At 37.5% G+C, this 27,225-nt stretch overlaps 1 long non-coding RNA gene and 1 pseudogene across 4 annotated transcripts; one reads left to right on the forward strand and one right to left on the reverse strand.

Annotated features, from left to right (window-relative positions):
• Positions 1–380: 380 nt before the first annotated feature.
• Positions 381–26,769, reverse strand: LOC309857729. Of its 3 annotated transcripts, XR_014307874.1 has the most exons (5): positions 26,546–26,769; positions 25,542–25,587; positions 11,145–11,289; positions 10,786–11,006; positions 381–516 (listed from the first exon to the last, which is right to left on the reverse strand). It is a non-coding gene; the product is annotated as an uncharacterized lncRNA (long non-coding RNA). The 3 variants fall into 3 exon arrangements; XR_014307875.1 differs by lacking the exon at positions 26,546–26,769 and having other exon boundaries at positions 10,786–10,980; positions 25,542–25,670; XR_014307876.1 differs by lacking the exon at positions 26,546–26,769 and having other exon boundaries at positions 25,542–25,670.
• Positions 19,332–19,869, forward strand: LOC309858723 (PRELI domain containing protein 3B pseudogene; annotated as a pseudogene). The gene is made up of 2 exons: positions 19,332–19,556; positions 19,630–19,869. The product of its transcript is annotated as a PRELI domain containing protein 3B pseudogene (transcript).
• Positions 26,770–27,225: the final 456 nt, after the last annotated feature.

Consider the following 27,225-nt stretch of genomic DNA (forward strand, 5'->3'; position numbering starts at 1 on the left):
AAGGTTCTCCCATATTCATTACACTCACAATCATTACCTTCTGCAATCTCTCTCTTGTATGTACTATATATTGCCTTTTCAAGGAAGGTTTCTTGATAAATATTATAATCAAAATTTTGCTCTAACATTTGAATCTTCTCAGGATGAATAGGGTCCTCATCATGACTCAACGTTTTCCCATTTTTAAAAAATTCACTTTTCTCTCTAGTATGAGTTTTCTCATGTTTAATACTGAGTAGCAATTTTCCACAGGCATTAAATTCACCAGTCTTTTTTTTCCTAAATAGTTTTTCTTATCAATAAACAATTCTGAAATACAGTTGAAATTCATTCCACATGAGTCCCACTGACAGAGGGTTCTTTTGGAAGGAAAAAAGACTTTGTGTCCAAGTTAAGTGGTTTTTCTACTACATTAGCTTGTTCTTTAGTTAGTGTTTTATTATTGATGAATGCAACTTCCCACACATGTTTAGTTTTTGTGGCTTCTTTCTTTCTTGTGATCAGTTTTCCAGATTTCTAAAAATAAGAAAAATTAACCTTACATAGAAATATTAACACATTTTTTAATGGAATGCAATATATATACAAATGCCCTATATTATAGCTGACTTGGATTTCTTTTTTAGTCTCCAGAGAAGAAAATAATTTTAAGCACATATTTTTTTTTCTATTCTTGAGTTTGATATGAAAACACAGAAATGAAAACAAGAAACAAAAGCCTGGCACAGTACAAAAAGGAAGCAGAAACTGCCTATTACAACATGAACATCTGCATTCCGATGTCTAAAAAATAACAGCACCTGTTAAAATCTGAATGTCTCCATCTCCCCTCTAAACAAATGTATGGATCAATATAAGGAGAGCAAATAAAATTACCTCCAACAAGCCATGACTTTGGCATAACTAGGAGATACAAAGTACTACTAAATTCAAATCACCACTAAAAAAAGAAACATTTAAATACAGAAGAAACTGATAATGAGCCCACATCCATTGAAAGAGTCAGCTACATACTGTAGCAACCACACATAAAGAAGAGACAGGGAACTCAGAGATGATTAAATGTAAACAGAATCATTACCAGAAATGGGAAGTCTCACTATGAGTGGGGCAATACTGAGATGACATCTCAGTTCTGATACATGACAATTCAGACCACTGGAAACTCCAAGAGTATATGAGAACTAAGGACACAACGCTTAGTGATCTAGGTGAGGAATAATATTGTAAAAAGGACAATGTGACCTTGGAACAGACTTAAATTACAAGGAGCCAGATATGAACTGAATTGTCCCTCTCCCAAATTCATATGCTGCAGCCCTAATTCCCAAGGTGACTGTATCTGGAGACAGTGCCTTTAAGGAGGCAATTAAGGTTGAATTAGGTCATCAGCATGTTGGGCTAATCTGATAGGAGCAGCACCCTTATTTGAAGTTGAAGAGACACCAACTTCCTTGCTCCCACCATGTGCACACACAAAAAAGCGATATGAGGCTACAGCAAGAAGGTGCTGTCTGCAAGCTGAAGAGATAGGGCTCACCAGAAACCAACCCTGCTGGCACCTTCACCTTGGCTTTACAAACTCCAGAAGTGTGAGAAAACAAATTTCTGTTATTTAAGTCACCCAGTCTGTGGTGTTTTGTTGTAGTAGTCCAGGCAGACTGACAGAGAGCCCAGAGAGAAAAGAGACTTCACTGGAATTTTAATAAATAGCATTGAAAAAGGCTCAGTGATGACAGAGCAGAAAAATATTACAATAAAACTAAAGAAAGAAGAAATGGATCACAAGGAAGACCCCGGCTAAAGAAGGTAGTCTGCAAAATAAGTAAAAATTTTAAAATAAAATTATATGCATATATGTAGGATTATAGTTTCTATAGAGGAAAAATCCTAGAAAAGAGAAAATTAAACCCAAAAGAAGTAAGAGAAGTAAGGAATAAACCCAAACACAGTAAGAGAAGTAAGGAATAAAGATCATATGGAAAATAATGAAAACAATGAAATACTATACACATACTTCATTTCCAATATAAAAATTTCCTATATGTTGATTTCCTACAAATTCTGTATTCATTAACATTCAGCTTAAAATAGTTTCTAACTTACCCTTCAAATTCTTCTCTGAACCATCAAGTTATGTAAAAGTGTGCCATTAAGTTTCTAACTATTTAGGAATTTCTGTTATTGATTTTTGATTCGGCTAGATCTAACTCTACTCTGGTAAGAAAAAGTATTTTATATGACTTGACTCCTTTTAAATTAATTGATATTTGTTTTATATCTTAGAATGCGATCTACCTTGGTTTACGTCCATGTGTTCCTGAAAAGAATGTGTATTCCACTGGTTTATTTCTGTGTAGGGGTGGGGGATATTTTATAAATGTCAATTAAGTCAATTTGGTTACTCAGTGTTCTTCTATTTATCAGGAGAGAGATATTGAAACAGACTGTAACTGTGCATCTTTTTCTCACTCAAGTTCCATCAGGTTTTCCTTTCTAACACTTTGAAAAGCTTATCTGTCATCCTAGTAACACTAGGCGCCCCCAAGGCAGAGGCCTCTGACAAGAGTCATTAGAGATGTACACTGTGGATGGGAAAGACTTTACATAATCCAACCAAGTCATTAAACAAATAAATAAGCAAGGAAAAATAAAAACAGAACCTTTCAGAGAAAGAAGGAATCAGTATAAGGCTAGGTACAAAATATCTAAAATATCCCTTTTGTCCAAACAAAAAAAAAAAAAAAAAAAAAAAGGAAAGAAAAAGAAAAAGAAGAAGGAAAGAAAGAAAGAAAGAAAGAAATAAAGCTTTGTCTTGTGATTCATAAGACAAAGAGGAAAATTTCACATATATGGGGGGAGGAGCAGGCAACTAACTGCCCATGAAAGAGTCCAGATATCAGACTTAGCACTTCTCAAAGCAGCTTTTACAAACACACCCAAAAGGCAACCATGTTCAAGGAAGTAAAGGACGGTATGGTGGCACCCTCATCACATAGAGAACATCAAAAAACTGAAAAGAATGAAACAAAAATTCTCAATTTGAAAATTATAATATCTGCATTGTAAATTTGTTAGACAGGAATTATAAATTCGTTGATTCAAGCTTATAAAGATGAATTAGTAAACTTGAAGATACACAATAGATATCATTTACACAAAAGAAATAATAATGAATAAAACCAAAGAAAGCCTCAAACAAATGAAAGACAGTGCTACCTGCACCAACATATTCATAATGGGAATATCAAAAGAACAGAAGGAAGAGTGAGAAGAGAAAAATCATTCAACAGAATGATGGCAAAACCCTGGAAACTTAAGAGAAAAATAATATGCAAATTCAAGAAGATAAACTCCACGTGAGATAAACAGAGATCCATGCCAAGATGCATCATAGTAAAAATACTAAAAAAGAATCACAAAAAAGAAAACTTAAGTATCAAGAGAAATACAACTCATCACATATAAGGAACTCCAGTGAGACTGATACCTGACATTTCTGTGTGTTATTTTTTAAATCTTCCTTTGGGATGTCTTTCATTCATGCTTTACTTACATGTGTCTTGTTTAATTCTGAAATGTTTAGGTATTTTTCTATTGCCTTTTTTTTTAACCTGACAAATAATTTTATTTGATGTTGTGCTTAATTATGAACATTAAAAGAAAAATGTTAACTTCTATGCCCACTGAGATATGAACACTTATAAACAAATTAGTTCAAACATAAAATAGATATATTCAATCAATTATATATAATTTGCCTCCCTGCAATAAAATTTTTATAATATCTAATATATGTTTCTATTTTTTACATCTTTACTTAGAAATTATATCACTGTTATATATGTATACATATAATTATAGTACATAAAACTCACAAATTATCATTTTATATATATACATACATTCTATATACATACACATATATGTAATGTTATTATCTAGAAGCAAACTTCTTAGGAGACCTAGGTTACAAAAACGAACTGACCTGTTGAGTAAAGGACAGGCAGGGCCAAGTAGGGAGAGATAGGTAGGGGTCTATGGGATTGGGCTTACAGAAATCCCAAAACTGTGGAGGTGTAAGGAAACCAGAGATAAGGGAACACACCAGACCCCTTGGCCCTAGCTGAGGGCGAAACCTGTCTGAAGTTGGGAGTGGGGCTGGGAGGGTGTCTTTTTTTTTTTTTTTTTAATGACAGTCACCTGTGACCAACAAAGAATAAACAGACCCTAAAAAGAAGTAGCCATTAAAGATGTTATCACCAGTCCTTACTCAAATCAAGACATCACAAGAATGTTAAGGCCACAAGCTCCCTGGTCAGTTCTAAATAAAAGACCGTCCCCTGGGGATAAAAATATATGTTTTTTTTTTAATTACATTTATTTATTTTCAGCATAACACTATTCATTATTTTTGCACCACACCCAGTGCTCCATGCAATCTGTGCCCTCTATAATACCCACCACCTGGTACCCCAACCTCCCACCCCCCCACCAATTCATTCCCCTCAGATTGTCTTTCAGAGTCCATAGTCTCTCATGGTTCACCTCCCCTTCCAATTTCCCCCAACTCCCTTCTCCTCTCCAACTCCCCATGTCATCTATGATATTTGTTATGCTCCACAAGTAAGTGAAACCATATGATAATTGACTCTCTCTGCTTGACTTATTTCACTCAGCATAATCTTTTCCAGTAACATCCATGTTGCTACAAAAGTTGGATATTCATCCTTTCTGATGGAGGCATAATACTCCATAGTGTATATGCACCACATCTTCCTTATCCATTCATCTGTTGAAGGGCAGAAAGATTCCCTTCTTTTTTTTTTCTTTATATAAACATATATTTTTATCCCCAGGGGTACAGGTCTGTGAATCACCAGGTTTACACACTTCACAGCACTCACCAAAGCACATACCCTCCCCAGTGTCCATAATCCCGCCCCCTTCTCCCAAATCCCCTCCCCCCAGCAACCCTCAGTTTGTTTTGTGAGATTAAGAGTCACTTATGGTTTGTCTCCCTCCCATCCCATCTTGTTTCATTGATTCTTCTCCTACCCACTTAAGCCCCCATGTTGCATCACCACTTCCTCATATCAGGGAGATCATATGATAGTTGTCTTTCTCTGCTTGACTTATTTCGCTAAGCATGATACGCTCTAGTTCCATCCATGTTGTTGCAAATGGCAAGTTTTCATTTCTTTTGATGGCTGCATAGTATTCCATTGTGTATATATACCACATCTTCTTGATCCATTCATCTGTTGATGGACATCTAGGTTCTTTCCATAGTTTGGCTATTGTGGACATTGCTGCTATAAACATTCGGGTGCATGTGCCCCTTTGGATCACTACGTTTGTATCTTTAGGGTAAATACCCAATAGTGCAATTGCTGGGTCATAGGGCAGTTCTATTTTCAACATTTTGAGGAACCTCCATGCTGTTTTCAAGAGTGGCTGCACCAGCTTGCATTCCCACCAACAGTGTAGGAGGGTTCCCCTTTCTCCGCATCCTCGCCAGCATCTGTCATTTCCTGACTTGTTGATTTTAGCCATTCTGACTGGTGTGAGGTGATATCTCATTGTGGTTTTGATTTGTATTTCCCTGATGCCGAGTGATATGGAGCACTTTTTCATATGTCTGTTGACCATCTGGATGTCTTCTTTGCAGAAATGTCTGTTCATGTCCTCTGCCCATTTCTTGATTGGATTATTTGTTCTTTGGGTGTTGAGTTTGCTAATTTCTTTATAGATTCTGGATACTAGTCCTTTATCTGATATGTCGTTTGCAAATATCTTCTCCCATTCTGTCAGTTGTCTTTTGATTTTGTTAACTGTTTCCTTTGCTGTGCAAAGCTTTTGATCTTGATGAAATCCCAATAGTTCATTTTTGCCCTTGCTTCCCTTGCCTTTTGCGTTGTCCCTAGGAAGATGTTGCTGTGGCAGAAGTCGAAGAGGTTGCTGCCTGTGTTCTCCTCAAGGATTTTGATGGATTCCTATCGCACATTGAGGTCCTTGATCCATTTTGAGTCTATTTTTGTGTGTGGTGTAAGGAAATGGTCCAATTTCATTTTTCTGCATGTGGCTGTCCAATTTTCCCAGCAAAGAGAGAGTCTATTGCCTTTTTTTAAGATTTTATTTATTTATTTCACAGATACAGATCACAAGTAGGCAGAGAGAGAGAGAGGAAGGGAGTCAGACTCCCCGCTGTAGAGAGAGCCTGACTCCGGGCTCAATCCTAGGACCCTGAGATCATGCCCTGAGCCGAAGGCAGAGGCTTTTACCCACTGAGCCACCCGGGTGCCCTCTACTGCCTTTCTATTACTGATTTGCAGTTTGATTTCCTTATGCTACGAGAACATAGCACAATTTTGGTTCTGCTAAATTTACTAAGGTTTGTTTATGGCATAGGATATGTTGTATCTTACTGAGTGCTCCTCAGGCACTTGAGAAGAATGCATATCCTGCTGCTTCTAGGTACTATCTACAAATGTTCATTCAATCCCTCTGGGTAATGGTACCATTCAGTTCTTCTACATCTGCCATCAATTTATATCTGCTGTCTGAAAGTTCTACCAATTGCTGAGAGTAAGGTGCTGAATTCCCCAAATATAATTGAAAATTTGTTTATTTCTCCTTTCAGCTCAATCAGTTTTGATGTGTGTACTATGAGGTTCTTTCTGTTGTTTGGTGGGGTCACATTTTGGATCACAGTCTTTTTCATTGGAATACTGCTTTTTCTCCAATAATTTCCTTTGCTCTCAAGACTAATTTATCTAATATTAATGGAGTCGGTTTTGTTTTTTTTTTTTTCATTAATGTTTGCATAGTGTATTTTCCTCTTTCTCATTTTTTAAGAGATTTTATTTATTAATTTAACAGGGAGAGACACAAAGAGAGGGAACCTAAGCAGGAGGAGTGAAAGAGGGAGAAGCAGACTTCCCAACAAGCAGGGAGCCTGATGCAGGGTTGGATCCCAGGATCCTGGGATTATGACCTGAACTGAAGGCAGACGCTTAATGACTGAGCTACCCAGGTACCCCAGTGTATCTTTTTCTATTTCCCATCAAACTCACTATGTTGTATTTGAAATGAATTTCTTTGTAGATAACATATTTCTTCCTTTTGTTTTTTATTTTATCCAGTCTGCCAGTCTATACCTGAATTGGTTTGTTTTTTTTTTTTAATTTTTTTAAGATTTTATTTACTTATTTGAGAGAGAGCATGAGAGAGGAGAAGTTCAGTGGGAAAGGTAGACTCCCCATGGAGCCTGGAACCCAATGTGGGACTCCATCCCGGTACTCTGGGATCACGACCTGAGCCAAAAGCAGTCGCTTAACCAATTGAGCTGCTCAGGTGCCCTGAATTGGTGTGTTTAGATCATTTACATTTACAGTAGACACTGCTATGTCAATGTTTAAGTCTGTTGTTTTATTTTTCTATTGTTTTATCAGTTTCTCATTCATCTGTTCCTAATTTATTTTCTTCCTGGTTACTTGAACATCTTCTTAAAAGATTCCGTCTTCATTTACTTACAGTATTTCTAAGTTTACCACCTTGTATAGTTTTTTTAGTGGTTGTTCTAAGTATTCCAAGTCCATTTCTAGGTAAAATGTACATATATAATTTATTACAGTCTTCCTTGATGAACATTTTACCACTTCAAGGAAATATAACACTTTAATTCCAATTAAATTCCTGTATTCTATCTTGTAAATACATCATATCCTCCACATGCAGAGCATCAAATCATGATATTCTAAATTTTCTATCAACAATCAAATATGATTTCATAAACTCTTAGATGGGAACTCTATTATATTTACCCTTATTTTTTGCCACTTCCAATGTTCTTTCTTTTTTGAAGCTCCACGGTTTCTTGTGTTATTTCCTTTCTATTTAAAGAACTTCCTCTAGCCATTTTTAAAAGATAAGTTTGCTAACAACATTTTCTATTTTTTTTTCCATTGTAGGATACCTTCAGTTATCCTTTCATGAATGTATTTTCACAAGCCACAGTTCTGTTTTGTTTGAAAGTTCTTTTCTTTCAGTACTTGGAAAAAAAATTGATTATTGCCTTCTAGCCTCCATGGTTTCAGATGATGAATTCACTATCATTTCCAAAAATTACTCTCATAATTTTTTTCTCTTTTGGTTTCAGAAATTTAATCATGACATGCCATTGGTATGAATATCTTTTTTGCCAAATTTGGGAAGTTTTCATCATTATTCCTTTAAATACTTCAAGTGCCATCATCTCTTCCCTTTTTTGTTCTTTTTTTTTCTTTTTAAAGTTTTTTTTTTTAATTTATTTGAGACAGAGACAGAGAGAACATAAGCAGGGGGAGAGGGGCAGAGGGAGAAGAAGGGTAAGAAGCAGACTCCCCACTTAACAGGGAGCCCAAAGCAGGGCTTGATCCCAGGACCCTGGGATCATGACTTGAGCCAAAGGCAAACACTTAACCAACTGAGCCACCCAGGTGCCCCAATACAAATGTTAATTCTTCAGTTATTCCCAATGCAGAGAAAATCCAGCCTCTTCTCATTACCTCCATTCCTCTCCAATTTTGACTAAATGACCATAATCACCCTTCAGGAAAACTTAAAAGGTTCCACTAGTGAACTCTCTTAAGTGCTTACGTTCTTTCCAACATTTTCTCTACAGAGGTGAGAGAGATCTTGTAAATCAGACATTGTTTGTTTCCCAAAATACACTAGTAAGAATAAAATTAAAAACTTCAGTAAGACTTATGATATTCTTCTTTTGGACCACAGCTGCCTGACACCATTTCCTGTGCCACTTCCCATCAAACATTCCCCTTGGCCATTGTGACTATTTTTCCTGTTTCCCAAGAAACACCAAACACATTCCTCCTCATTGGCTTAGGAGCTGCTATTATCCCTTCTGTGAAGAAGCAGGATCCTCACAGTTCACACAATCATCTCATTCAAATTCTGCTTAAAAAAAAAAAAAAAGCTTTTATTTATTTATTTGACAGAGAGAGAGATCGAAAGTAGGCAGAGAGGCAGGCAGAGAGGAGGAAGCAGGCTCCTCGCTGAGCAGAGAGCCAAAGTAGACCCGAGCCGAAGGCAGAGGCTTAACCCACTGAGCCTCCCAGGTGCCCCGAGATGTTTATTTTCCTTTGGGATTATGGAGGGGAAAAATCAAATGCTGCTTTGATGGAGATCTCCTTAAGGTTTTCCCTAAGATTCTTAAGAGTAGCACAGTCAACTTAACTTTGCTCTAATTCTAGGATAATTTTTACCACTACAGGGCTTTAATACACATAATTATATGATTTTAGTGTCACCTTTTAAATTTACATTTGACAAAAAACCGCATAAATTTTCAGTGTACAATCTGTTAATTTGATACATTTTTATGCTGTGTAATTGCCACTGTACCAATAATTAGCAACCCTGTTATGTTACATCATTACAATTTCTTATTAGTAATTAGAAAAATTAAGTTCTAATGTCTCAGTTTGATTACTATAACAAAATACTGTTTTCATTATATGATATATGACATCTCTAGGGCTTATTTATTTATCTTTTTTTTTAATGGTATTCATTCACTTGACAGAGACACAGCAGTAGAGGGAACACAAGCAGGGAAAGTAGAAGTGGGAGAAGCAGGCTTCCCACAGCAGAGAGCCCAATGCGGGGCTCAATCCCAGCCAAAGGCAGATGCTTAATGACTGAGCCACCCAGGCACCCCTCTAGGGCTTATTTACTACTCGTTATACTTTTTATACACTTAAACAACATCTCTTCTATCTCTCCCTCTCCTCTGGGTAACCACCACATTACTCATGTTCATAACAAATTCAGCTTTTCTAGATTCCAGACACAAGTGACAACATGCAGTACTTGCCTTTCTCTGTCAGACTTATCTCACTTGATATAAAGGTTCACCCATTTTGCAAGTGGCAGAATGTCCTTTCTCATGGCTGAATAGTATTCTATTACTCACACATACCTATCTTATTTAGCTATTCATCCACTGACAGGAACCTAAGGTCATTTCCGTATCTGACTATTGTGAATCATACTGTGATAAACACCAGCATGCATATTCTCTCTTTCACAGCCTGTTTTAATTTCTTCTGGGTGTCTTCCCAAGTGGTACTACTGGATAATACAAGATAGTTCTATATTTTGCTTTCTGAGCAATCTCTATACCATTTTCTATTGTAGCTGATCCATTTACAACACAGTCAGCAGTGCACAAGCGTTCCTTTTTCTCCGCATCCTTCCCAGAACTAGTTATCCCTTCTCTTCTTGGTACTAGCCATTCTAAATGATGTGATGTATGGTTCCAATTTGCATTTCCCTGATGTTTAGTAATGCTGACCATCTTTTCATGTATTTGTTGGCTGTACTGCTATTTGTATAAGCTCATTGACACATAGATAATAGCAATTACTCAAAAATTATTTGGAGTCAAAAAATGAGCATATGAAAGAATGCCTGATGACAGTAAGGCAGGCAACTGAAACTGCTTTGGGAAACAAAGGAATGAAAAAAAACAACAGTAAAAATAAAGTAGGCAAGGACTGGTTTTTTGACAGATGTAAGAATGGTAAATACTAAAAAAGTGAATCCAAAAAAATGTTATTTTAAGAGTGGTTTCAGGAGATTTGTTAAAAAAAACAGTATTCCCAGTCAGTTCCCAGGATTAAGACATCTAAAGAGATATTCTTGAAATTGTCAACCTCTGGGTTAATCATGGGAAAATACTAAATGCCCTGATGTTCATCTGTGCAGAGTCCATTAACTCACCTGGGAAACTCTGGCTTGGGAATTCTTCCTCCAGTATCCATGGCTCCTCTCCTCGCTCTAGCCTGAAGATCACTTCTGGTTTGGTAACACAATACTTTGTGTTCAGGATTCAGACCAGAAGGCCTGGCTTGCAGGGTCTCTGAAAGAGCAGCAAGCTTCTGGAGCTGCTCGATGAAGATGCTATTGAACATTTCACTGAAGAGGTAAACACAAATATCTTCCTGGTACCCAAAAGAGATCAATCAACACTGATTACTCAGTTCCAATATTAAAAATCATCCAACTCTACAGTGTCTATATGCTTCACAGTTAAAAGAATGAGAACATGCTACTTAGAATTACAAAAAACCAGACCTTACCCACTGAGACAAGGTTACTGTAGTTCTCCAGCATCATGTCTCTAGACAGGGACCTCTGAGCTGAATCCAGGTGCTACCACTCTTCCTGGGTGAAGCCCACAGTCACATCCTTAAATGACACTGACCCCTGGAATTTCTGTTCAATCTGAAATGTTCAGAATTGGGTAACATGGTAAAAGCTGTATGGGAACCAATCCTCACCAGGATTACCAAATAGTTTGCAAAACATTTGACTTTATACTTTGTGGGAAGATGAGAAACCATAATGGAAATACTATGCCATTGCTTAAGGTATTATTCATGCAAAAAATGATCAAATTGCACACTGTATCTGGAACCATTCTAGTTCTTAGAAATGCTAAATTATTAAAATTGTTCTTGGATTCAAGTAGCAATAATATGGTAAGAATACACACAGTAGTATGTTACAATTGCTAAGGTGAGAGTACACAGCAGACAGACTAAAATAAATGAGGAAGAAAATTAGTTCTATTTTGAGCTTCACTGAAGAACAGCTACGGGACAAACAGTCATGCTGTGTTGTTCATGCAACTCCATGGTACATGCGAAAGCAGGGCTCCTCTGCTCCTCTAGCACATTTGGGAAATGAGCAGAGGGCAAACAGCACAGGAAATGTTGAGAAGCAGCTGGAGCTGTGAGGACAGAAAGGGCCATGAAGAAATCAAGCCATGGAATGGATTACAGAGTAGTTTCACACCAAGTCTCCAACATATGTGACCACCACCAACCTTAGAGAGTATTTCTGAGTACTACACAAATTTGTATTTATGAATTATGAAAATAAATTATCAATATATTTTGTGACAAGCTTTATTCTTCTTCAACTTTAAAAAGTAAAGAGACAGCTTAATATTGTATTAATTTATTAATATTTATTAATATTTTATTCACTGCAGTACACATTCCAGTTTCTAAGTCTTCAATTTTGAGCCCATAATTAGGATGTGTAGAAAACAAGAAGGGAAGATTTTGGAACTGTTACACTTGAAATACCTGTAGAACACAGAGAAGATACCAACTGGATTGTTTGGGATGTCATCTAGAGTGCATGCCTCTACTTTATGACTCACTGTTTCAAAGAAAGGGGAGCCAGAGAAGAGATCTGAGAGTACATAAAAATTATGTGACTAGGTTTTTATTTATAGACCAATTTTCCCAAAAAAGTAAAGGGAAAGCTAAAGGACAAAGAACACCGCTTAGATAAACTACTACCGTAAAAGCTGTGAAACAAATAGGGAATTGATAAGTGGACAGAGAGTGAGAGAACATGGCCACCAATTATGGGCAGAAAGAAATTTCCTCAGAGCATATGCCCAAACAGCTGCATAAACACAAGTATCACAAAATAAGCAAGGGAAAAAATAAACTGGACACTGTATTTTAACAAGATACATCTTAAATGTGAAACATAATACTGTAGGTCTAGAATGAAAATAAAGATTTGACAAACATAATAATTTGGTAGCATTTGATATCACCAACAATGAATCAGAAAGCTCTCAGAGAAGTAAGAGACTGACAATAATCAAGAATGCAAGGTGTGAAAAAATCACTTTGTAAATGGAAAACAGAAGAACAGGCCATGAAGGAATTTTCTGAAGGTGGAAATAAAAATAAGAATGGTTTTAAAAACTAAGAGATGACAATATGATCATCTGAGTATATACCCAAAACCATAATTAAAAAACAAAACAAAACAAAAAACAACTAGTGACAAACTAGAAATTTCCCTAGTGTGATAATGGACTTTCATATATACCTACAGCAAATATTACACTTAATGGTGAAATACACAAGTGTTCAATTTAGGGGAGCCTGGGTGGATGGGTCTGTTAAGCATTTGACTCTTGATTTTGGCTCATGTCATGATCTCAGGTCGTGAGATCAAGCCCCGCATCAGGCTCCATGCTGAATGGGGAGTCCACTGGAGATTCTCTTTCTCCCTTTTCCTCTGCCCATCCCCTAATCATGCATGTGCTTATGTGTGTAGTCTCTTTCTCTCTTAAGAAAAAAAAAAAAAAGGAAGGCAACATGCTGAAGAATTCTGACCTCCGTATATGAAAAAATTAACGTTATTCTGACTCTTGGTTTTAGCTTAATGATATCCTTGAGACTTCTTTAGATTAACAATTTGTCATTGTCAACTCTGTGATTTTTGTAAATTTGTTGAAGTATGAATATACTTAAAAATAACACAAAAGTGAACCTTGGAGTACAAAGGCTCCATGTAGTTTCACACAGTGAACACATGTATAAAACTAGCATTTAGATCAAGAAATAAAACATTAGTGAAACTGAGAAGCTCCTTCATATCCCATCTAGTACCTACCACCTACCCCGAACCTAACTCTCACATGATAACCACAATGACATACACACCGGGATGTCTGAAATGAAAAACTCAAGAAAATACCAAATAGAGATACTGGCAAAAATGTGAAAACACTGGAACATTCATACCTTGCCAGTGGGAGGATAAGCAAGTACATATACCTTGGGTAAATATTAAGGAATTTCTATTTAAAGCTATTGTATTAATTCCTCTCCTAGTTATATACCCTTTGTCAACCAAAGGGTCTATAGGAAATAATCAGAGCAGTTTGATTTATTAGCCAAAACCTGGAAACAGTCCAAAAGCCCATCAACAGAATGGAGAAATAAAACTGCAGTATGGCTATTAGTGGAATACATAACGAAGATAAAAGAAAAACTGATACACTTTGAAAAATGGATGAATCTCACATATACGATACTGAGTGGAATCCAGATATACAAGCAACACTAATCAATGATAAGAGATGTCAAGGTAAAATGAACCTCAAGTACCAGAGAAACTTCTTGGGTACTGGGTGGCAATTACACAAGGGTGTGTGTGCATGCGTGTGCACACATACACACACATATAAAAATTCATCAAGCTTGACACTTAAGTATATACAGCTTACCTGAATTAACTGACAAAAAATACTTTTTGGAACTTATAATACACAGTAAGTTCCTGGCATAAAACTGATGATATCATAAAACCAATAGACTAAAACAAAAGATTCTGAAATACAATAGCAAAACCAAGGCACTTATTTAGAAGTGATGTGGAAATGCAATATCATTCTGACATTCCTTTCTAGTTTGGATGAAAGGGAAGAAATGGACAATCAAAAGAACCTGATAATAAAACATTACTCAACGAAGATGTGTTAACAGAGAAATATAGACTATTATAACAGTAATGTCTTCATAATCAAAACTAGAAACCAACAATTTATCAAATTAGGAAAATAAAAAAGGAAAGTAAATTTGACCAGCAGTGCAACGAGAAACTGAGTGTATGACAAAAATTAAAACGACATAGAACACACAAAACATTAATGATGTTATACTAGGATATACAGTAAACAAGACTGTAAAACAAAAAACCTAAACTATAAAATGGTATATGAATGTGCTAAATTTCTTACCAATGGGTGACATAACTGATTTGAAAACAAAACCAATTATTTGCAATATCAAAAAAATTTGAAAACAAAATAAAGGGCAAATATCAAATATACTGCAAAAAATATATATGCAAAATAGGGGCACCTGGGTGACTCAATCACTTAAGCATCTGCCTTGGGATCAGGTCATGATCTCAGGGTCCTGGGATCAAGCCCCATGTTGGGTTCCCTGCTCAGTAGAGTCTGCTTCTTCCTCTCCCTTTGCCCTTCCCCCATTCCTCTTTCACTCTCAAATGAATAAAAATACTTTAAAAAATAGATAAGCAAAATTAAAGTGGTTTAACGTAATTCACAGCAGATAAGGTAACACTGAGGGCTAAAAGAATGAAATGAGCAATGATGATTCTTCAAGAAGAGAAAGAAATCATTTATTTTTTTTGGCACCAAATATCTGAAAAGACAATCACTTAAAGAAAATACAACTATAGGGGTGCCTGGGTGGCTCAGTTGGTTAAGCGTCGGCTCAGGTCATGATTCTAGGGTCCTAGGATCGAGCCTCACATTGGGATCCCTGCTCAGGGGGAACCTGCTTCTCCCTCTCCCTCTGCTGCTCCCCCTGCTTGCACTCTCTCTGTGAAATCAATAAATTTAAAAAAAAAAGAAAATACAACTATAAATACGAGGACACTTTTTAAAAATATTTATTTAACAGAGCAAGAGAGAGAGAGAGATCACAAGTAGGCAGAGAGGAGATCACAAGTAGGCAGAAAGGCAGGCAGAGAAAGGGGAAGCAGGCTCCCTGCTGAGCAGAGAGCCTGATGTGGGTCTTGATCCCAAGACCGTGGAATCATGACCTGAGCTGAAGGCAGAGGCTTAACCCTCTAAGTCACCCAGGCACCCCACGAGGACACTTTTAAGACACAGTCATATATCTATGAAAATATAGGAGATACACTCAGATCTCCATGAAATATATTTTGTTTTCCTGAAAAAAATATTGTATATGATATCCCAAAAGAAACCAATGCTTTGGGCTGAAACATTAAGGAACTACCAAAATAGATTTAGAGAAAGGTAGAAAATCAGTGTATAGTCCAATAACCAAAAATAGGACTTAAAAATATTTAAAAATCAATTGAAGATCTTGAAAATCTACCATGGGAAAAAAAAAAAAAAACAATCTCAGATATTTTTCAGGATTAAAATCTAGCCAACACTAAGTGACAACCCATGCTTATTTATTTATTTATATTAAAAGATTTATTTATCCGAGAGAGAGAGCACACACGGGCAGGTGAAGGGGCAGAGGGAGAAGCAGACTTCCTGTTGAGCAGGGAGCCCAATGAAGGGCTCGATCCTAGGACCCTGAGATCAGGAACTGAGCCAAAAGTAAATGCTTAACTGATGGAGCCACTAGGCAACCCTCAACAACCCATATAATTTAAACATTCTATACCATAAAAAATATCTGTGGAACATTATAAATTTAGTAACAAAATATTGTTCAAAACCAATTCCTATTTAGGGGCGCCTGGGTGGCTCAGTGGGTTAAGCCGCTGCCTTTGGCTCAGGTCATGATCTCAGGGTCCTGGGATCGAGTCCCGCATCGGGATCTCTGCTCAGCAGGGAGCCTGCTTCGTCCTCTCTCCCTCTGCCTGACTCTCTGCCTACTTGTGATCTCTCTCTGTCAAATAAATAAATAAAATCTTTAAAAAAAAACAATTCCTATTTAATTTTGATACATATATTCTAAATAAAACACTTGCAAACTCAATTCATAACAGTCTATTAAGAGTAATTCAGGAAAAGAAAAAAAGCAAAAAGTAATTCAGAATGTCCATGCAGAACTCTCCAGGTTCCAAACAGGTTCAGAAAAGCAGGTTATTTTGTTTATAGCATATATTCCAAACACTTAAAACAGTCCATGAAAGGTGTTCCAAAAATATTTGCCGAATGAATGGTCTAGTATATTTCTTCTAAAAATTTAAGCTTAGGACACAGGGAGCTCCAGATATTGGAATTATCTGACATATTTAATGACTATTGTTAAAATGACAAAGAAAAAGACTTGTTAAATCACCATATTGTATGCCTGAAACTAACATAACATTGTGTGTCAACTATAATTTTTAAAAAAAATGATAAAGGGAAGGGGAGCCTGGGTGGCTCAGTGGGTTAAAGCCTCTGCCTTAGATTCAGGTCATGATGCCAGGGTCCTGGGATCGAGCCCCACATCAGGCTCTCTGCTCAGCAGGGAGTCTGCTTCTCCCTCTCTCTACCTGCCTCTCTGCCTACTTGTGATCTCTATCAAATAAATAAATAAAATCTTTTTAAAAAATGATAAAGTGAAAAAGATGGACAGATTGAGAGTTTTCAGAAGAGATATAAAAACTATGAGAAAGACTGAATATAAATGGCAAACCTTAAAAGCAGTCAGAGAGAAATGAAACAGTAATTACCTTCAGGGAAAATGTAGTCCCAAACTGCAAAATATATTTACATACATACACACACACACTTTTCAGATCCACACATACTCTGTACTTAAATTGACCAGTGTGGGACACAAAGCAGATTTCCACAACTTCAAAGATTTGATATCATACAGAGAACATTCTTTTTACAGTGTCTAATATATCAGTAAGAAAAAGATTAACCAGAAAACATCACAACGTTTACAGATTAAGATACATGTGTTGCTATATTTATTTAAGAACTATATTTCTAAATAGAGATTAGAGGTTATTTATTTATTTATTATTTGAGAGAGAGAACACACGCATGTGCCTGCAAGTGGGTGGGGAGGGACAGAGGGAGAATATCAAGCAGACTCCCCACTGAGCATGCAGCCCTCCATACAGCGCAATCCTACAACCCCAAGACCATGACCTGAGCCAAGACCAAGAGTTGGACACTTAACCGACTGAAACATTCTTGTACCCCTAGATTAGACAATATTTTTAAGTGAATTTTAAAAATACAACATACCAAAACCTGTAAGACACATCTAAGAAGTTATGCTTTAAAAAAAATCCTTAATAGTATATATTAGAAAAGTTAAAAGAATCAGTATCTACCTTTTTTTAAAGCAAAAGAGGAAGTTACAGCTAATATATGCACAAAGACATGTTACAGATCAGACATTAACAAATTTAAAAAATTGGCATATAGTATAAAGAGAGAGGACAAAACCAAGTTTGTACCTTGACAATTCTTTGCCAAAGCTGATCAAGTTATAAAGAAGAAAGGTTCACTCTCCAATATCTGGCATGAAAACAAAATCTCTATACAGTTTCTGTGGTCTATGAAAATATAGTGAAGAAATTAAGGGACAATAATTTTGAAAATGTTGGGGGAAAGTTTACTTTCAAGAAAGAAACTACTTTCAAAACTTACTTTTTAAAAAAGAAAATCTAGGGTCACCTGGGTAGCTCAGTTGGTTGAGTGTCTGAATTTTTTTTAAATATTTTATTTATTTACTTATTTGACAGACACAGATCTCAAGTAGGCAGAGAGGCAGGCAGAGGTTGTGGGAGTGGGTAGGGAGCAGACTCCCTGCTGAGCAGAGAGCCAGACGTGGGGCTTGATCCCAGGACCCTGGGATCATGACCTGAGCTGAAGGAAGAGGCTTAACCCACTGAGCCACTCAGGTGCCCCGAGTGTTTGAATCTTGATCCTGGCTCAAGTCTCAGTCGAAGGGTCATGAGTTTGAGCCCTGCGCTGGGCTCCACTGTGGACATGTAGTCTATAAAAAACAGGCAGAAAGAAAGAAACAAAGAAAGAAAAGGAAAGGAAAGGAAAGGAAATCAAATCTAATGCCACATGTCTGTTAAGGAAATTGCATCTATAATTTAAACTCTTCCTATGTGGGTGCCTGGCTGGCTCAATTGATGGAACACTTGACTCTCAATCTCAAGGCTGTGAGTTCAAGCCCAAGTTGGGAAAGAGCTTCCTTAACAAAAGAGAGACAGGAAGAAAGAAATCTTCCCATGAAGGCAACTCCAATCACAGATGTCCTCACATATGAATGAAAAACCTAAGAAGCAGCAACAAACTAAAAGATCCTGTAGAGAAAGCAAGAGGAAATACTCCAAATTCATGTTATATATTCAACATATTCCTGATATTAAATACTAAATCGTAACAAGAACATATTCTGCCCCCTCTCTACCCCAAAACACTTACTGGTCTGTCTTTCTCATGAAGGACACAAATATAAAAATCCAAAACAAAGTATTATCAAACTAAAGCCAGGAATATATAGAAAGAATACCATGGTCCAGCTCAGTTTCAAGAATATCTAGTTTGTTTTACATTTAAAAATTAATGTAATTTACCAACTAAGAAAATAGAGGAGATAAATCACATGATTTCAATAGATGTTCAAAACCACTGAATAAAATTTAATAGACACTCACAAAAACAAGAAAAACTTTAGATAAGAAGGGATAGAAGGGGACATCCTTGGTGTGGTAAGAAATGAGAAATAAGGGGCGCCTGTGTGGCGGAGCTGGTTAGGCGTCTGACTCCTGGTTTCGGCTAAGGTCATGATCTCGGGGTTGTGGGATCAGGTCCACGCTGGGGTCTGTGTTCAGTGGTTCTGCTTGAGATTCTTTCCCTCCTTCCATCCTCTCACTCGTGTTCTTTCTGTCTCTCAGATAAATAAAATAAATCTTTAAAAGAAAGAATAAAAGTGAACACCAGGGACATTGTGCAAGTGGCTGGCACCATGAAGATCTGGACTTCAGACCACGTCTTTGACCACCCATTGGAAACTATTACAGCTGCAATGCAGGAAGACCCAAATGTGGTTGGAGGTGATGTACTGGACAGACATACAGATCACTCTGGAAAGCTGTACAGCCAAAGACTTCTCAGCACAGAGTGGGGGCTACCTTCCATTGTGAAATCTCATATTGCAGCAAAAACTAACACATTTGTGCAAGAACACTCTGTACTCGATCCTGCAGAGAAAACGATGGAACTTAAATCTAATAATATTTCACTTACAAATACAGTTTCTGCAGTTTATAAGCAAAGCACACCTTCAAGACCCAGAAAAAAATATTTTGACTCAAGAAGCTGTGATCACTATGGAAGGAGTCAGTCTTAGCAGTTACCTTGAAGGAATGACAGCAAGCATGGTATCTTCAAATGCCAATAAAGGCCAGGAAACAATGGAATGGGTAATATATCAATTAAATGCTGAGACTGAAGACTTGGCAGCTTCGGCAAGAGGGAGCATGAAGACACCAAATGCAGGATGAAAGCTGTTACACGAAACACCCACTCCCCACATCTCTGCAAGCTGGCAATATACTTGTTATTTAAAAATCAGAAATATATTTTAGGTAGGATATTTTTTAATAAGCTGAAGAAAAGCTGTATGATTTTTTATCAAAACAAAGAGGTGGCAGATTTCTAAATAAAAGGGATCATCCGAAAGTAGTATTGTATGAAATGTCCATCTAATTCCTGAGGATTCTAGCAGTTATGTGAAAATTTAGCAATTTCTGAAAAGGACCTAGAAAATCATATTGGCATATAACATCTCTTTTAATGTAGAACTGTAAAGCTTTTCATGCATTAGTACTCTTCCCGGCTTTGGACTAACCCCAGAACAAAGCTGAGCCACCTAAATACATATAATTATCTTGCTACAGTAAACCTAAAGAGCTTGCATTAGGAAATCCTTATCCTTGAGGAGAACACAGGCAGCAACCTCTTCGACCTCTGCCGCAGCAACATCTTCCTAGGAACAACGCAAAAGGCAAGGGAAGCAAGGGAAAAAATGAACTATTGGGATTTCATCAAGATCAAAAGCTTTTGCACAGCAAAGGAAACAGTTAACAAAATCAAAAGACAACTGACAGAATGGGAGAAGATATTTGCAAACGACATATCAGATAAAGGACTAGTGTCCAGAATCTATAAAGAACTTAGCAAACTCAACACCCAAAGAACAAATAATCCAATCAAGAAATGGGCATTAGGAAATCCTTAAAAAAAAGAGAGAGAGAGAGAGAGAGTAATTATAGGGCAACTAGGTGGCTCAGTTGGTTAGGCATCAGTCTTTGGCTCAGAACATGATTTCAGGGTCCTTGGTTCAAGCCCCACATCAGGTTCCCCACTGAGCAGGAAGTCTGCTTCTCCCTCTGCCTTTGCCTCTTCCCCCTGCTTGTGTGAACACTCATTTGCACTCTCTAAGTAAAATCTTTAAAAAAGGAAAAATTTTACAGTTTTAAAAGATATTGATTTGTATAAAATAACTTGCTCTGTTATAAAGCACCATTAAAAACCACAGTGTTTTTTTGGTACTTAAATGACATTTTTGGAGTGAAAATTATTATTAAAGTAATACATAACTCCAACAACAACAACAACAAATAATTTTATTGTATTAAAGAGTACTGTACTAATTTGCTACAGTTTTGTAACTTAGGAAAGGATTTGTCCTTTATGACTTAGTATGCTATAAAGTGGGCTTAAGATGTTATCTGAAAAATAAAGTCAACCTGGAACTTTGCAACACTCCAAAGAGAGAAGAGCTGTTCACATCGTCTAGCATTTCACATTTCAATAACTTATAAACTGTCAGGTGTCAAAGCCATGGTTCTCTAATTGCTAAAGCATAACATGCCAGGTTATTTTGATATAATTACTTTTTGAAGTAACTGTGACTACAAAACATCTTTTTTATGTGATCGGGAGGGAAACAAACCATAAGAGACTCTTAATCTTATAAAACAAACTGAGGGTTGCTGGGGGGGGGCGGTTAGGGAAAGGGTATTTGGGTTACAGACACTGGGGAAGGTATGTGCTATGATGAGTGCTGTAGTGTGTAAACCTGGCGATTCACAGACCTGTACCCCTGGGACTAATAATACATTCTATGATAATAAAAAATTAAAAATAAAAAAAAAAACATCTTTTTTACATGAAGAACTCCACGTTATTGAAATTACTCATTCACTGTCTTCTGAAGCATATATCCCAGGCACTTAGTGTTTTTAATAATATGGTGCAACTGCAGGGGGGTGGGTCGTGGGAGGGGGAGTGATAATGAGAAAAAAAGTACTGATCTAAACTAAGCCCTACATGAATTGCTTTGGAGCTTTTATTTACAGGAATTCCCTAAGGAGCAGCTGCAATCTGAAAAACAATCTAGTAAACAAATTTTGTTTTAAATTTTGTAGCAATTATTAACCACTAATACCTTTGATATTTGCAATTGTTATAGAGAGTACTATAGTTAGAAGGTAATTAGCTCTTGTCTTGGATTATGTAATGCTTGATGTGATAAACTCATCAGATTTCCTATAAAAGAAACCAGTTGATATATGTTTATAACTACAGAAACAGTATACCAAACTATTTAAAAGTGCGTGTTTTCCTACTTAAAATATTGTTTAGCTTAAGACTTCTTAGGATATTGGTAAAATGAAGTTAAATCCAAAGAGTTTTTTGTGTTTTAAGATTTACTTACTTATTTTATTTTTAAAAATATTTTATTTATTTATTTGACAAAGAGAGATCACAAGTAGGCAGAGAGGCAGGTAGAGAGAGAAAGAGGACGAAGCAGGCTCCCTGCTGAGCAGAGAGCCCAATGCGGGACTCGATCCCAGGACCCCGAGATCATGACCTGAGCAGGAGGCAGAGGCCTAACCCACTGAGCCACCCAGGAACCCCAAATCTTTTTTTTTTAAAGGGAAAAAAACAGAGTGAAAATCAATAAAACCAAAAGCTGGCTCCATGAAGAATAAAATACTATCTGTGATAAATATTAGTCCAAACAAATTAGAAAAGCCACTAGGAATAATAAGGAACAAATTAAATATTTTTTCCAAATTTTTATTTAAATTCTAGTCAGCTAACATACGGTGCAATACTGGTTTCAGGAGCAGAATTAAGTGATTCATCACTTGCATACAAAACCCAGTGCTCATCACAAGTGCCTTCTTTAATACCATCACCCATATAGTCTATCCCCACCACCTCCCTCCACCAGCCCTGTTTGTCCTGTCCTTAAGAGTCTCTTATGGCTTGTTTCCCTCTCCTTTCCCCCCTCCCATATATTCATCCCTTTTGTTTCTTAAATTATACATATGAGTGAAATCAAATTAAATGTTTTTTAAGTGACAAGGTTATGGAAAAAAATACTGACAAACAGAATTACAGTTATCATCAAAAGAGTAACACTCTGACCAAGTAGGGCTTCTTTTAAAAAAATAAAGATTAGTTTTTAAGAAATATGGAAATATAATAGATCTAAAAAGAAAAATTATATCATCATTCCCATTAAATGTTAAGAAAGCATTTGGAAAAATTATTCTAATTTTCAATAAAATAAGACTCCAAGGATACTTTGTGAACATGACAAAAAAAAACCCAGTCCAAAGTCAGCAACATGCATAATGGAGAAGAAACACGGCAGGCATTCCCACTCACGTGTATCGTGTTAGTCCTTTTATTGTTCTGCTTATTTTTTAGAGATGCTCAAATATAAAATCAGATCCCTTATCACATTATACTAAAAAAAATTCTAGATTAAGTTACTAAATATTTTTAAAAAGTCTTATTAGAAAAAAGACAAAACAGAAAAATGTCATCAGGCTCGCAGGGTCAGGAAAACAATAATAAAAAATAGAAGAGGCAAAAGGGTTGTATCACAATGTAAAATTTCCAGAAATAATACTACTATATTAAAAGACAAAGCATATGGAGAGAAGAAAATTGATAAAAATTATCATGAAAGATTACCACCTAGGGGCACCTGGGTGGCTCAGTGGGTTAAAGTCTCTGCCTTCGGCTCAGGTCATGATCCCAGGGTCCTGGGAATGAGCCTCACCATGGGGCTCTCTGCTCAGCAGGGAGCCTGCTTTCCCCTCTCTCATTGCCTGGCTGCCTCTCTGCCCATTTGTGATCTCTGTCAAATAAATTTAAAAAAATCTTAAAAAAAAAGATTACCACCTAAAATACATAAGAATTATTACAAAACTCCATAGCCTGAAAGAACTTAAAAAGCCAGATTTATGAAAGTCAAAAAAATTCAACAACCAAAAAAATGGAAATTAAAGTTTTCACCCCTTCGTGTACAAATACTTTTTATATCTGGAGAGAAGAGAGGGAAAGTAGTCTTCTTTTATTTTTTTCCATTTGTATATATTTATTTTATTAATTTTTTAATATTTTATAAACATATATTTTTATCCCCAGGGGTACAAATCTGTGAATCACCAGGTTTGCACACTTCACAGCACTCACCAAAGCACATACCCTCCCCAATGTCCATAAGGGGTGGGAAAGTAGTCTTCTAATGAATAAGTTTACCTAGAAAAATTATAAATGCTCATATCCTGTAACTCAAAAGCAGTAATTCTTAAACTTGATGTGTATGAGCATCATATGCACACCTTGTTAAAAATATGGACTGCTGGGGTGCCTGGGTGGCTCTGTGGGTTAAAGCCTCTGCCTTCAGCTCAGGTCATAATCCCAGGGTCCTGGGATGGAGCCCCGCCATCAGGCTCTCTGCTCAGCAGGGAGCCTGCTTCCTTCTCTTTCTGCCTGCATCTCTGCCTATTTGTGATCTCTGTCTGTCAAATAAATAAATAAAATCTTTAAAAAAATAATTCTCGCCCCCCAATTTTTCTTCCAGAAGGTCTGGGAACATACATAAAAATCTGCATTTCTGACAAGTTTCAAGGTGATACTGCCATTTCTGGTCAAAGAATCTAACTTTGAGAAGCACTGCTCCAGAGTCTGGAGACACACTTGCATCTATGCAGAGAGAACAAGTATATTCACAGCAGCATTTATATTAATGAAAAGTGGAAATTACCTAAATGCCTATCAATAAAATATAGTATTTAGAATATAGTGTACCATACAGTGTGAAAAATAGAGCATTAAAAGGGCTAAACTACATGTGAATAGATCCCAAATTACTGGTCAATTGAGGGGGAAAATGTCCATTGCATATACATGAAGATAATTTATACATTTCTAGAAGTATTCAAAACAATGAACAGTACTATTCAACTCTCTACCTATCTTTTCAATGTTTGCGTATTGATATGATGATAAAGCTAGTAGAAAAAGGATAAAAAATTGGAACTGAACCACACGGCTCAATGAGGAAGACTCCACGAAAGAGCCATCAGAAGACTGATACTAGAAGACTTGATCCAGGAGCTGCAGTAGAGTAATGCAGCAGTTCTTCGAGGAAAGCAATTACAATTAAATCTTTGGCCACCTTTACCTGGGTAGATCCCAATAGCAGAGGGGAAAGACCAGGACAGAATTCTATGGGAAGAATTTGACTGGGAAGCTCAGACATACTTACCAGAGAATTTACCTCTGAACCATTGGCTGTGCAACTTAAATACATAAGCTGGCTAAAGTCCTCACGGAGAGTTTTTCTAACAGGCATGCAGGCCATTCATTCCTCTGAACATACCAGCTTTTATAGCAGGACCAAATAAGACCATTATAAATGCACTACTTTAACTATCTCTTGGACCCTATTACTCTCAGTGAGGAATGGCTTTAGGCACTCCTTTCAGGGCGGTCACTGGAAGGTTACCCACTATGTGTCCCCATGTTAAGACCAAAAATTATACCTTTCAAGAACTTTTTGTGTTTAAAAAAAAAAAGAAAGGGTCTGTCTGTATCCAAATACAGTGTCTTCCTTTTTCCGTGGTTATCAGAAACAGCAGAGACGTATTTGTGGATTACCTTAGAAACTCTAAGATATATAATGATCAGTATGTATCTATAAGCCAACCTGGCCTTGCTCCTGATGTTACTTTATATTTTTCTGTAAAGTTAGATTTTTATCAATTACTAATTTTCCCTATCTTAACATATGGACTCCTACAAATCTCACAAAGTCCACTGTAAAAAAAAAAAAAAAAAAGTGGGGAATGAACAAATAACTTACCTGGGACTTGTTCATTTTCCGCTGTCTTGGATAAACGCAGACAACTCTGAAAATGCAGACAACTCTGGGTTACAAGAGGGAAGGGGCCATGGAAGATCTGGCGTGCCTAGCAGCTCCAGAATCCTCCTGCCCTAAACACTACACACACCCAACAGACAGGAAGAACGTCGGTACCTCCGACCTTCGGATGCTGAAACACCCCTTATATAACATGACTCTGATATTATCATGTAGCAGCTCCCGGACATAACGTTTTTCACTGGGTAAATGTAAATATTTGCTCCCTGAGGATTTAACAGTTTAAACCTCCCCTGATGCTCACACACACAAAAATTTTTAAAAAACCAGTTCAGACCAAACAATACACCCAGTGAAATAACATGAACTCTTCACCAAAACTATTCAAAAAATACTCCAACTAACCCGTTTATCAATTTCCCTACTGTTACTAAACCCTTGGTTAGTGATTCCGCAGAAAGCTATAAAAAGCAGTGCTTTAAGGAAACGTCTAGGTTTCAATTTCTGTATGTTTGTTGCCATTTTTCAAAAGGACCTTTTAAATGTAATTTGCTTTTCCTTGCCTGTAAAAGCAGACAGTTCTCTCTCACGAGTCAGGAGACACGACTTTCAGTCTTCGCCACTAACAGGGTGATTCTGAACAAGTCGCTAACTTTCAAGAGGGGAATTATTTTTTTTTTATTTAAAAAATTATTATTATTATTATTATTATTATTATTATTATTATTTGGCAGTTAAATAAGACAAAAGCAGAGAATTCTTGAAGACACTTCGTGAACGCCAGGGCAAGTCAGGACTGATTAACAGCGCACATCGGGATGCAGTGATGGGCACGGCTAGTGGGCAGCTCAGCCTCCAGGAAGAATAAAGGGAGAGCGAAGGAAGGGTCTCCCCTAGGCCGGGCGGTAACCGCACAGCCATGGCGGTAACCGCACAGCCCGGGTGGGCGCGCCCCGCTTCCCCGACCACCGCACGTAAGCACCCACCGCGCACGCGTAGACGTCCTCCCCGCAGCGCCGTCCCCCACCCAAGGGTTCCGCACACCCACCGTGCACGTGTACACGCCCTCTTCCTCTGGCCTCCAAAAAGGGGCTCCACGAACAGCCCCGCACGCTCCGCGCAGGGGCCGATCACGTGGGGTCTCCGACCCCTAGTCTTGATGCGGAGGTCCCCATCCTGCCGTGGGCGGGCCGCAGGTTTCCTCCACACTACGGGGCACAGACCCCCTACGCCAGAGCCGCGACCCCGGGCAGCGTGGCGCCAAACCTCAGCCTTTGTCCAGCTGTTCCGGGCTCACCTGTCGCAGAGGGCGGAACTAGGCATGTGCAGAAACAGGCATGCTCAGATCCTGGTAGTCCGGGCAATCACTGCTACCAATTGAACTACCTTTCCCCGCTACCCCTGGTGCGAGATTGGCTGAGAGTGCAATCTTCTATCCAGCCCGAGAAAGTTTGGGGCTATTGAGATAGCTCTCCAAGCAGTCAGAGCCCGTCAGGGACTCCCCACAGCTTACAGATTACAGCTGAGTTCTCTGCAAGTGTGCAATTTAGAGCTGTCAGGGAACGGGAACCTGCATGTAACCTTCACTTTTTCAAATGCTAGGAAGTAGATTCCACCAATACAGTAAAAGAATGCTTATGGGCGCCTGGGTGGCTCAGTGGGTTAA

Source organism: Mustela nivalis (assembly GCF_964662115.1).
Source record: "Mustela nivalis genome assembly, chromosome: 2".
In the NCBI taxonomy this organism is placed as follows: Eukaryota; Metazoa; Chordata; class Mammalia; order Carnivora; family Mustelidae; genus Mustela; species Mustela nivalis.